Source organism: Haliotis cracherodii, unplaced genomic scaffold (assembly GCF_022045235.1).
Source record: "Haliotis cracherodii isolate W230 unplaced genomic scaffold, xgHalCrac1.p SCAF_2, whole genome shotgun sequence".
Classification (NCBI taxonomy): domain Eukaryota; kingdom Metazoa; phylum Mollusca; class Gastropoda; order Lepetellida; family Haliotidae; genus Haliotis; species Haliotis cracherodii.
In genome coordinates, this window is record NW_027266275.1 from 59,512,808 (window position 1) to 59,526,332 (window position 13,525).

A 13,525-nucleotide genomic window follows, 5' to 3' on the forward strand; every position below is an offset into this window, starting at 1 on the left:
CTATTTATAAAGATAAGACGTTTTATGTTTTATAGATCCATCAAAAGACAATGGGCGTTTAGGGGCAAATATTTTGTCTAATAAATTGCCTTCGTTTGCTGCAAGGTCGCTTCTACTAGTGTAGTATTATATGACAAAACCTGAAAAACGAAAAACTGTTTTTTTTCAATCAGAGTTAGCTAACGATCCATAGATCTATTCGCAGTATGCCTGGTCAAAATCAAGCTACTGTGCATGATGAAAAAATGCAATTGCTTTCTTTGTATATCAATATTCTCTTGGGCGAGCGGTTAAATTGTTCATCCCCAGCTTTGACATGATGTTCCATATGATCAACACGTTCACTCAAGAAATGATAGCACCCTCCATTGATGTCTTTGACAAATCCTCAAACATTTGCAAAGTCTGTGCAGTCACCAATGAACTGCTTCTCTGCCGTTGGTCACAAATTGATTGACATTTGGCCATCGACATACATGTACATGTAGTTCCACCTTAACGCCTAGGATGCAAATTACACTTCACTATTTGTGTTGGTTAAACTTTCAATATGCTGGTATTTAATCCATCTCTGTAATTAAAACGATTCGACAATGACTCTTTACCGAGGATTGATAGAATTTTTATAAGAAAATGTAGCTACGATTACATTGCTATTATTATGATAAATAATAATTTTATCAAACGTAAAAAGGATATACTGTACATGCAAAGAAACGCATTACGGATATATCTGGACATAATGTCAAAATTAGCGGACCAAAAGGTGCAAAATGAAGAGGTTTAATGTTATAGTGTCAGTAACAAATTTTCCGGATCAAAATGATCACAAGAAGGACATGTAAACCATTAGTCGGGAAACGATTCGGAAACACGCACTCAGTGCCCTGAAGCTACACGTACTGCACGCTCAGCAGCACTATGAGCGGTATTAAAGTGCAAGGTTTTTGATTGCCTGGCATCTTCGTCAAAGAACAGTGACAGTTCAACAACATGCCAAGCTTAACAGAAATGCAAAGACACAACGTCATGGGCCGTTTGCAGGCAGGGGAATCCCGATCAGCTGTAGCCAGGGTTTTCAGTGTAGCGCCCAGAACCATGACAAGGCTATTGGATCGGTTAACACGTGACCGGCAAAGGTCGGGACGACCAAGAGTAACCACCCCCGCCCACGATCGCTACATACGACTGCGCCACCTATGCGACAGGACGACCACAGCCACCTCAACCGCCTCTCAAATACCCGGACTGCGCAGAAGTTCCGACCAGACCGTACGAAACCGTTTAAGAAGCAGCTCTACGAGCAAGACGTCCTATTCGACGCGTCAGATTGAGTCGACAACATCGTCAACAACGACTGCACTGATGTCGTCAACACAGGGTATCGACTCAACTGAAATAGAGAGATGTCTGGTTCAGCGACAAATCATGATTTCCCTTCCGGCGAGGGGATGGAAGAGCACGGGTCTACAGGCGCCGGGGAGAACGAAACACCGAAAACTGCTTTCAGGAAGTGGACAGGTTTGGGGATGCAAATCCCGAGCACAACAATTTAGAACTATACGTGACGGAAGTACCAAGGCTCGTTGACACCCTTGTACATACATAAGATACTGGATGCTGGCGATTAAGGTCACAATCATTGACTGAAAATGTGGCACATCGTAGAACTCTGCAACTTTATAAATAAATCTGATCCCCGACAGAAAATCGATTTGGCGACGACTTAGCCAGTAAGTAAATCCGACGTGCAGATGGTTCATCATTATTTTAAAACAAGACCAACAAATCACTGATGTGTTGTGTCATTCAATGACAATATAAAGAACCTTCTTCACCACGTTTTAATCACATTTTCTGCCATCAACATTTTATTACCATGATTACCGACAACGGAAGCCCTAACTGGTTGATAAAGAATCTGATAGGGCAATATATAGTTGATCCTAGATCACATTAGTAGGGACAAACCGTAGGTTAAGAGTGCACATCAACAGTCGAAATACATGAGGGGTTCCATCCTTTTACTGACATAATTCCTGTCACGAACAGTCACAAACGTCTGGCCAATCCTTAAAGTATATGATTTCCCGTCAGTTAAATGTGTCTTAGCGGTTTTGGTCATCTGTGTCTGAGACTGCTCTCGATCGGCTATACCGAGAAAGCAGTATCACTCTATATCCTTGCTTGTTTGTCGTTTAACGATGGACTATTCACGCAATATGTCCAGGTATCTGACGGTGGTCAGTAAATATTCGAGTCTGGATCAGAGATTCCAGGAGCATCGATCCACGAAATTGGGATACAATGACATGCAATGAAGCCTGACCACCCAATCCATTAGGTCGCCTCTTAAACTGGGAACCTTTATACTTACACCAAAATCCCGACGGGGCATGTGGCACCAGAGTATTTGCAATCTATTCAAATTTATTGACTTTAATTCAATTTAATTTTCTGTATCTGAATGTAGTAAGCGTGGGCGTTTACATTAAGAATGAACCAGACACGTATGATTATGTTTTGATAGTGTATCAAGGCCATATATCTTCAGCCCGTGGAGAAATTGACATTTTATGAATGTAATTACTGAACTTAAAAGTTTTTTATGAGTATGATGTGCAAACATTCTCTACTCTCCTATTTTTCCATTTCATGTAATGACACAACACATATGAACAGAATGCATCACTGTAATGTCCAACTACTTAACCTTGAGGATGTGGAGACCGAGAGGGATATTACTCAAAATATATATGGTATTATTCGTACCTTGTTTGGAATACCAAATTCCGAAAAATAAATCATTCAATAATATTTGTCTTCTAACTTAAAAATATGTGTATTTATTTGAATCTAGAATTCGAATTCCGCTTGATACTATTGTACACAAATAATGTGATGGAAAACCAGATGTATCTGAGTGGAACATGGAACGGTAAGGATCTAGTCCTACAATAACAGATACACGCCAATGTAATGCACATAGTGTAGGCTACCAATGGCCATAAACAGTTTCCCAGGAAATCTTAAGGGTAAATTTTTAAAGAGACACCTTCACACATTCACTCACTGACACACTTACTGTTCAATTATACAATTGTGAAGCGTCTACTACTTCTCTCGGTATTTTAAGATTAACACACTTTATACATGTTAAAATAGATAAAAGGATCACGCAACGAGTTAGGACTTCAAATGGAGTTAGAAGAAAGGTTGCTTCACAGACCACACAATAACTCAACGTGAGGTTTTGTTTTAATCCACAAGCCTTTATAAGGCCTGTCAGTCCAACTTAACGTCCTACATGTAACTATGGCTATTAATTAGTAGATGTAAATATGACACAATAAGTGTGAACAAGATTGAGTACATGTTTGCATATAAATACCATATGCAATTTATCGTCGTTGAATGTCTTCGTCTCATGTTACGTGTAGTTTAAAACAATTACATCGTCTTCTGTGGATGTAAACACTGTATATTTTTATACCTTAAAACGTTTCCACGTGTAATTCTCTTAATGCCATTTGTTGAATTTACCCCCATGTCCTAAAGTATACGGACTAGGATATTAAGAACAATATTGAGTAGCAACGAGTGCTTTTTGGTCCCTGAATATTATTATTGGTTTGCGGGCAACATGTTCGGCTGCAACTGTGAGCTCCTCCCGAATGAAGCGATTACATCTAAAACACGTGTCACTTATGGCTTTGCTTCCGTCTTAATGGCATAGCTCCCGTGGTATGCTACAGCTGCCACTTACAGGTAGGGTAGAACATGCTGACACCAGGTGTCATAATCGTAATTTTGATTGACAAAAGAACCGATATTTACGTCCATGACCTTAGACAAGAAACTGAGGCACCGACATAATTATATACCGGTTCACATAAAAAATGTTTTATAACTATGTAAAGCGAAACCTTTGAAGTATTCTTAATTCATGTTACGGCTTCATATCTAATAAATCAATCTGTGAAATCTCTTTCGCCAAAAATGGAACAATTATAAATTTAGGTTTCATGTGAAATTGCCACGTAAATATTTTCTTCCTTTCTTAGGTGGAAGTGTTCAGAGCAAGATTTGTATACTGGCAAATAGATGTCTTTTATACCACACACGCGATTCATTTGAATGCGTCTATGACGATTACATGCAGTATTTCTGATGCCGTCGTCATACATGTTTGCATGGGACGTCGAATGATGGAGCTGTGGACCGTATTGCTTTTACCTTTATCTTTACCGCTCTTAATTAAGATTTCTCGTCAGCTGAATTTGATTGCAATTTCTTTTACCTTCTTTATCAATATCCCCTTAATCAATTACATTTCGCGTCCGATTGCTCAATATGCCTGCAAACTCTCCATTTGTGGTTTCATCTCAATTATGTCCAAATTAAATCGCAATATATCTCCTGTGGTAAAACGCACATTTTGACTTCCGTGGAGTTGGGCTTGTGCTATCGCAGCGTGAAGTGTTCTTCGTTCGCGAAAGCAACGATCAATGGCGCAATTTGTGCATGAGGGAGAAAACAGTAATCGTGAAGCCTAAACGAGATTATAATGGGCGAATATGAATAAATCACAAGTAGTCTGTCTCGTAAATATGTCTCTGTAAATCTGACGCTTTTGATGCAGGTCGTTTTGATTGTTTGTGTCATAAATAATCTAGGAAGAGCAAGAACAGTTTTCCCAGACAAACGCTATGCAATTGACCCTCACAAATTAAACCTAGTGACCTCTGATCAATATTAGCAGCTGAAGAGGTGGGAGGTTCGTAAGTGGCATCGATTCCAGATTGCAAAAGGGCAAATCCAAAATAAGACTCTCTTGAGGTCAAGACTTGTAGAATAGCCACATGGTGAGTATTAATAAGCCACGGGCAGTCATTCTGGAAAGACGTTCCGGCGGTCCGTCCTTATATATGGCTTTAATACAATCTAATACCTATGGATGGACCTAGGACCGTCATCCTGCTAAAGTCTGAGAAGAGTTACAAACGGGAATTGTTATGCCGAATTTCTCTCCGAACGAATAAATACAGTAAACTTCGACAGGTTAAAGAGCCAATTTAATATCTGTTGAAGTAGACTATAAATCGCAGAATTTACCGTAACCTTCTCCTCAGAGCTACACGGTCCATTAAACGTTTTCGTTTGTCGAGTGTTATGTGTTTCGAAGTAGAGCTGTGACTACAAATGCCTACGAATTGAAACCTCTTTCTTTGGGTGCTTAGAATTGGTAAGTAAATCGTACTGTTTTAGGTAGTTTACTTTTACCTTTTTACTACAACACGTAAATGAAGTACTTCATCGGATTTTGTCTTTTCAATATAGGATTACACAATGAGAACGATTAAAATCAAAGATCACAACTAAGAACTATAATTGAAAAGTACAGGATGCAAGAGGTCGTGCCATGAAGTTTCTGAGTCGGGATTCAGTGGGCAACAACCGCATCTGCCTTCTGGCCATCACGGATTCGAATAAGGCAAAACCGGCCAGATTAATTAGGAGTGTGCAGGAAATTACATTTAGGATTCCCAACGGAGTAACTGAGCTCTCGACTGGTGCCGTAATCTCCCACAATGATGCAGTTTTATTAGGAAGTAAGAAAGTTAAACTCTTTTACGCTGATTAATTCCGTATTCAACGTAATGTCTAATACCATGGAAATGAATTACTACGGTGAATAGTCCAAATCCTTACGTTTTTCTCTTTTACAATATCACAAGACGGTATTAGTGCAGATAATCATCTTATTTGTCGCCACAGTATTCCTATTCTGTCGCCATAATGACTGCAGGACCTATATCTTTTTTTTTAAATGTACCAGAGGAAGGCATAACCCGCTATCACTGTTGAAACCTGCCCGTTCTTTCAAATGTGGGGAAATGATACTTGGACTAAACCTTTTTCTCTGTGTCAAATGTATTTTACCAATCCGGCGTGTTTAATTATTAAAGCGCAAGTATAACATTATGATACATGCGGAAACCTATAATCACGTTGGGGCTGATATAATGAAAATTCATTCTGTAAATTGCACTGTACTGAAAAACATTTGCCAAATGAAAGCACTTTAACTACAAAGTCTGAATTAAGTACCGTGACACTGTACATCTAAACGGTACGACCTGATCAACATTATGTGATACACGACGGATATGTTGATATAATGGACCTTTTAATCAATATTAACGCTCATATTTTTTAAAACCTGTAATAAAATATTCTTGGTGCGAGGAAGGTTCTGTGTGGTAACTCGATCAAGTAAATAGTATTGACAAAATTAACCAGGCATTATATTCATCACAGCCTTTAGTCTTTCAAAACATTTATGCAAATTCTCTAAACCCGGGTCCGAGGCAAGGTGGGTCAGTGGCTAAGGGCGTCCCATTTGACAGTGCGGTGAGGTGAAATAGGGTTTAAAGTCGCGTCCAAGATTATTTCACTCATATAGCGACGTGCGACGTGCGACGTGCATGCACGTGTGTGTGTGTGTGTATGTGTGTGTGTGTGTGTGTGTGTGTGTGGCTGCTTGTACTAGTCCGGACTGATGCCGATTTAGAGTGCTAGCTCACTGAGATACCATGCCGCAGTTTATCCCACTCACACACATTATACTGACTCCGAGCCGACCAGTCCTTGTTTTATCCCCTTAATGCCGAGCGCCAGACAGGATAACAACAAGTACCATCTTTTAACGTCTTTTGGTATGACACGGTCGGGGATCGAACCCCGGACCTTCCGCCCCATTTGTCAGTAATGAGTTGCATCCATTAGTCGTGCGAATATCAGCTAATCTAAGGTCAGATGACATATGAAATTCGCGCTTGGATTGTCAGCATCATGCATGACAGTTTATTGTTCTGTTAATGACAGAATATGTTTTCAGTCAAGGCAAAGTATATTCTCTCAAAGGAGGAGCCGAACATTTTTTTATAAATTTATCTTTAAAACACATTTCCTGTAAAAACAGCCGCTACCAAAGGAGAAAAACAAAAATGAAAAATGTCAACAGAAAGGAAAAAATACAATTTCATCATTCTTGATGCTATTGAGTTTACAGGTGTCTTATTATCAAACAATTGATTGAAAATGAATTATGTCAGCAGTCATTAAAGAACAAGACATCGTTTGCTCTCAGTATTCCAAATCTGTACACTACATCTGGTATGTTAACATCGGCATCTGTCTGGTTCTGCACATGCCCATATGTCATGGGTTGTTACGCCGTTCAGTCTCAGCGGATGTTGAACATATTTTAATAGCTTTTGCACATCCTTGAATATGTGCTATTAAACGATTTGTTATCTATCATATGTTGGGGTACTTAGCAGTAATGCCCCAGCGATGCCATACTACACTCTCAGATATATAGGTACATATAACATTGATAGCATCTTTATCAGTTCGATAAAGCTAATGGGATTTCGCCATTATTACTACGGTTAGAGGATTGAAGCTGTTTTAAGACTCATAAATATATTTGTCAAAATTGATAGTAAACCATTCCGTTTGCCAAAAAAGGTGAGGACGCATTTTGATCTATTGAAGTAATTACTTGATGGGAATTCTGTCGGTAGAAATTGAACGATCCATTTGTAACAGCTTTCTTGCTTAGAATAGTGTGGAAAAGGATCACTTCAATATACGAATATACCATTTTATACATATCGATAAATATTTTTCAGTCAGATGAAGTTTGAAAACGGTTCAAAGTTTACAGTCTCTGTGCATTTGCCATGTACCCCCGAGCTACAAACTGTCATGTATCATAGGCTGCTTCAATCCATCTTTAAGTCCATCGTCAACTTTAATCAGCCTAAAGGACGACAACGCACATTTCTCGACTCTTCCGGCCTAGCTGCCATTGCCCACACAATGCCGCAACGATTTAACGGTGTTGCTCCTTATTGATAACCAAGAGTCCTCATGAGACAACTTTCAGTTCCGTTAGTTTGTGTTGCATCTTATAATCAACCCAAAATAGTGAACAGAAACTCAGAAAATGAGATAACATGTGAGGCTGACACTTGATGGTTGCGCCATATTGGACATCCTTTCCCCATTGACAGGTTGTCGATTGCACATCGATGCGGCATGCCCCCGCATATCTCCATCAGTTTACATTTCCACGGAACAGTCCGTTAGAGTAATGATGGTCGTTTTATGTGGTTGATTTCAATTTCCAAACCAATAGACGGTATGTAATGTCAAATAAGCATGATTCACGAAGTACGTATTAGATGAATCATGATCCCAGAATGATACCTGAAAATAGGTAGACAGAGGTTGTTGTTGCATAGTAACATAACTGTATATTATAGCCCTGTATTCTATACAGATACATCTATGGCGCGACGTTAAACCGTTAAATTTCACATCACCCATATAGGTGTGTGTCCATATGACCGTTTGATCAAGTGAATACTCAAGTGAATAAGTAACGCAGGTTATACGTGAACATTTGGTCAAAAAATTATTGTATCTGATAGAAAACATGGTATGATATTAGTAATTAATGTTGAATTCATACAGATGTGACCCAACATTTGTTTGGTTTCTTGGCTAACCCCGCACTCAACAACATTACAACAACATGGCGGCGGCCTGTAATTAATCAAGTGTTGAACAGACAATATGTTAGTCTATTATAAATACAATGCCATCATGTAGTAATGGGTGTATTGTAACACAGTCTGTCGCCTCCGGGGAATGAAAATGGCCGTAAAATTTAGTGTTGCTCTAAGGATATAGATATGTGTGTTGTATTTATAGATATGACAATAGGGTCAGGTTATATGTATGTGTTATATATAGAGAAGACAATATGGTCAGGTTATACATATAGCTATGTGTTATATATAGAGAAGACAATGGGGTCAGGTTACAGGTATTATGTTATATACAGAGAAGACGATCGGGTCAGGTTATAGGTATCATGTTATATATAGAGAAGACAATATGGTCAGGTTATAGGTATTATGTTTTATATAGAGAAGACAATATGGTCAGGTTATGTGTATGTGTTATATATAGAGAAGACAATAGGGTCAGGTTATAGGTATTATGTTTTATATAGAGAAGACAATATGGTCAGGTTATGTGTATGTGTTATATTTAGAGAAGACAATAGGGTCAGGTTATAGGTATTATATTATATACAGATGAGACAATAGGGTTAGGTTATAGCTATTATGTTATGTACAGAGAAGACAATAAGGTCAGGTTATAGGTATTATGTTATATACAGAGGAGATAATCGGGTCAGGTTATAGCTATGTGTTATATATAGAGAAGACAAAATGGTCAAGTTATACGTATTATGTTATATACAGAGAAGACAATAGGGTCAGGTTATAGGTATTGTTATATACAGAGAAGACAATAGGGTCAGGTTATAGGTATTATGTTATATACAGAGAAGGCAATAGGGTCAGGTTATAGGTATTATGTTATATACAGAGAAGATAATAGGGTCAGGTTATAGGTATTATGTTAAATACAGAGAAGATAATAGGGTCAGGTTATAGGTATTATGTTATATGTAGAGAAGACAATAAGGTCAGGTTATAGGTATTATGTTATATATAGAGAAAACAATATGGTCAGGTTATATGTATGTTTTATATATAGAGAAGATAATAGGGTCAGGTTATAGGTATTATGTTAAATACAGAGAAGATAATAGGGTCAGGTTATAGGTATTATGTTATATGTAGAGAAGACAATATGGTCAGATTCTAGGTATTATGTTATATAGAGAGAAAACAATATGGTCAGGTAATATGTATGTTTTATATATAGAGAAGACCAAAGGGTCAGGTTATATGTATGTGTTATATTTAGAGAAGACAATATGGTCAGGTTATAGGTTTTATGTTATATACAGAGTAGACAATAGGGTCAGATTCTAGGTATTATGTTATATATAGAGAAGACAATAGGGTCAGATTATATGTATGTGTTATATTTAGAGAAGACAATATGGTCAGGTAATAGGTATTATGTTATATATAGAGAAGACAATATGGTCAGGTTATATGTATGTTATATATTTATATATAGAAGACAATAGGGTCAGATTATATGTATATGTTGTATACAGAGAAGACAATAGGGTCAGGTTATATGTATGCGTTATGTTTAGAGAAGACAATTGGTTCAGGTTATACAATGTAGGTATTATTTCATATCTAGAGAAGACAATAGGGTCAGGTTATAGGTATCATGTTATATACAGAGAGGACAATATAGTCAGGTTATAGATATTATTGTTATATATAGAGAAGACAATATGGTCAGGTTATAGGTATTATGTTATATATGGAGAAGACAATGGGGTCAGGCTATATGTATGGGTTATATTTAGAGGAGACAATTGGGTCAGGTTATAGGTATTATGTTATATATATAGAAGACAATAGGGTCAGTTATATGTATTATGTTATATAGAGAGGTGTGCTTTACATAGAGGTGACAAATTGGTCTGAGTATATTTTTCACAGTGCATTTCTTTCAGGACATCCAGCATATAGGATGCGTCTGTATCTCTACTATGATTCAAACAGGAACATAACTTCACTCAGGAGTCAACTGAAAGTCCCTGCATTCATGTACCACTGTAGGAAAACAGTGACCTGCCTTTCTGTCTATTCGATGAAGTGAATGATCTCTGAGTGGTAACGTTAGATATTCCATCTTAATATGTTAATATATAACACCAAGTATGCTGATTCAATTTACTGGTTTAGATGAACCGTTCTCATCAACATGCATTTAACCCGTTACGTCACACATAATCTTCAGGACTTCACATTGCAACGCAAAGCTGAAACAAGAATTACAACTTCTACAAGCAAAGATGGGCTTTAATCTCAATGTGCATGCTTTGACCTCTGGTGTTTACTCTCATCAATACCTTAATCGATGTCATGATTGAAGTCCAACGGGGATGCTCATGCTGCTGATGAATTGCCCGATGGAAAGGCCATGGCCTCATTTGGGCAAGTTCACTTCAATTTATGTGTATATGCGCGAACCGTCGTGGTGCTGAGTTTCGTATTTGACAGATAGGCTGTTAATTAATGTTTAGACACCTTGGTCGGGGTTCGGAACGTGACGATAACTCATCAGTTTCTCTTCAAGGTCCCTGCTTTGATGTTGTGTGTATAATGTTCAGAAAAAATACAAGAAGTACTGTCATATGATAATGCTGTGGCTCAATACATATGCAAATCTAACAATGCTTATAAAAATTCGTATTTTTTGTTCTATTTTCCCATTTAGCTTGAACGTTCTGCCGGATATATCCTTTATTTCTGTCAATTTAGCAAACACACCTTAGTTATTTTTATGTGGCCAATGTTTAAGTTTGTGCTAGCAAAATGCTTAAAATGTTTTGTCCATCACTGACCATACATCACTGTCCTCATGAGATCGGCGTGCATGCTTTTTAATATCTAATATATATCCGTAATGTTTATATTGTTTTTACGTTTAATGCTACACGAAGCAATATTTCAGCTTTATGATGGCGGCCTGTAAGTAATGGCGTCTGGACTAACAGACACTGATATTGAGAGGAACGATCCACGCCTTCGGAGTTCGATGACACGTCATCAACTACCGCATCATTAAAGTATGAGTGATAAATATATCATTGAAGTATGAGGAATGAATATACAGCGAATAGTGAGACCTCAATACATGGCATGAACTGAGAGGGTGAGGGCTTGCTATTTTATACCACAGTCAGTAATAATACACACTTATATCGGGACGAAAACTGTTGAAAATAGTGAAGTGTTTACGAAGAAAACCAGTGGAAAATGAGCCGTCGAGATAAGCTGACTCACAACCAGCCAGGTACCACCTTGTGATAACACTTCAGTCGGGTCAAAATGTACAACTATAGAGTACTGGGGATCTGTTCTGACTCGGCCTACCAACGGGTGTCATAATAAGAATGTTATGCTTAATGTCCTGTGTGGTAAAATAAATTATCATGGTGGTTATGATATGAGCTGGTACGTCGAATATGTGTATGTACACACACAATATTAAAATGATAGTCGACGTGCCAGCGCTAATACATCATTCGGCATGCAAGTAGAACTGAATCGCCCCATGAACAACAAACCAAAATGTGAAATGTACGATGTGAAGTGAGAAAGTGTTATGTTCCTGTCACATCACAGCAGCTGTAAAATATATGAATACCGGGGACCTATATCTCTTGTAGTTTACTATTGTTTACAACAGGAGGTTGTATATAGGTATCCAAACATAGATTCATAAAGGATTAAGTTTCTGCGACCTGAACAACATAATATTTATTCCACAAGTACTCTAACAAGTTCGTGTTAGTTAGGAGACAGAGCTCCGAGTGAAGCTAGGCACATAATCCTAAAATCGTTTGATATTTGATGAAAACTCTGTTAACATACATTTTGTGTTTGCTGTTGCCGGAAAATGTGACTGAACGAATTAACAAAAGATTGAAAAGATTAAAAATTACTCTTGTTGACAACCAAATTTGTGTCTAAAATTCCATTGATCAATTTGAAATACACGGCAGTGTGGAGACGAGAACTGCACGTATCCCATAAATGTTTGAACAAAGCCCATTTAGGAAGGGTTGTTTTTTGTGACACTGACTGAACACAGTGTCGTTTAGCAAAGAGGTTTATTTTCCTTATACAAGCAGGAAAAAACCCCTGAGCTTTCATCGTGTTTTGGCATAATTGCATTTTCCTTTCCAAATCATGAACAACATCCTGTATCTTGATAATAGCATCAATCAACCTGGCCATTGAAGATAAAAGAAACAAACTCCATCTTATACCAGAATATCTTGGAAGTAATAAACACATAAAGGAAATACATACATAGCAGCATTGTGTTTAATCACATTATTGTGACTTATTTGTGAAACTGCTCGGTCAGAAAAGTAACTCTAACGTTTGTAAAAATGGGAAGCAAATATGAACATACTTTTAAGACTTGAATACTTTTAGGTATTAGTCTTCAACATAATAAACTTCAACGTATTTGTAAACCCCATCTTCACACCGATAAGAGGGGATGATAGAAATTTCATGTATGCATCAATTTGACGGCACATAATCCTAGCATGAATGGGTAAAGCACTCTAACGTTAATAGAGTATACTTCATATTATTCCAGGACATACATATTGACAATGCCATGAGGCAAGAATATACTAGAGCTTGTGAGATTTTAAAAACCATTTGGGCAAATCCTCGATCTCTACGCTTACCATTAACAGTATAAAGTTCCTTTAACTCAATATATTCTCAGGGTGGTCATGCCATGCATAATTCTGTATAAGACGTCGTAGAGTGATACGCGAGGCTAGCGTTCATCCTTTCGTATTTATTGGCATGCCAAAGCTTTCCGTATGAAATTGGTTTTGACAGTGACCATAAGTTCCACCATGAGCGGCTTCACAGCGCTGGCATGAACTGCTAGAATGCCTGTTAAGTCATTTTAC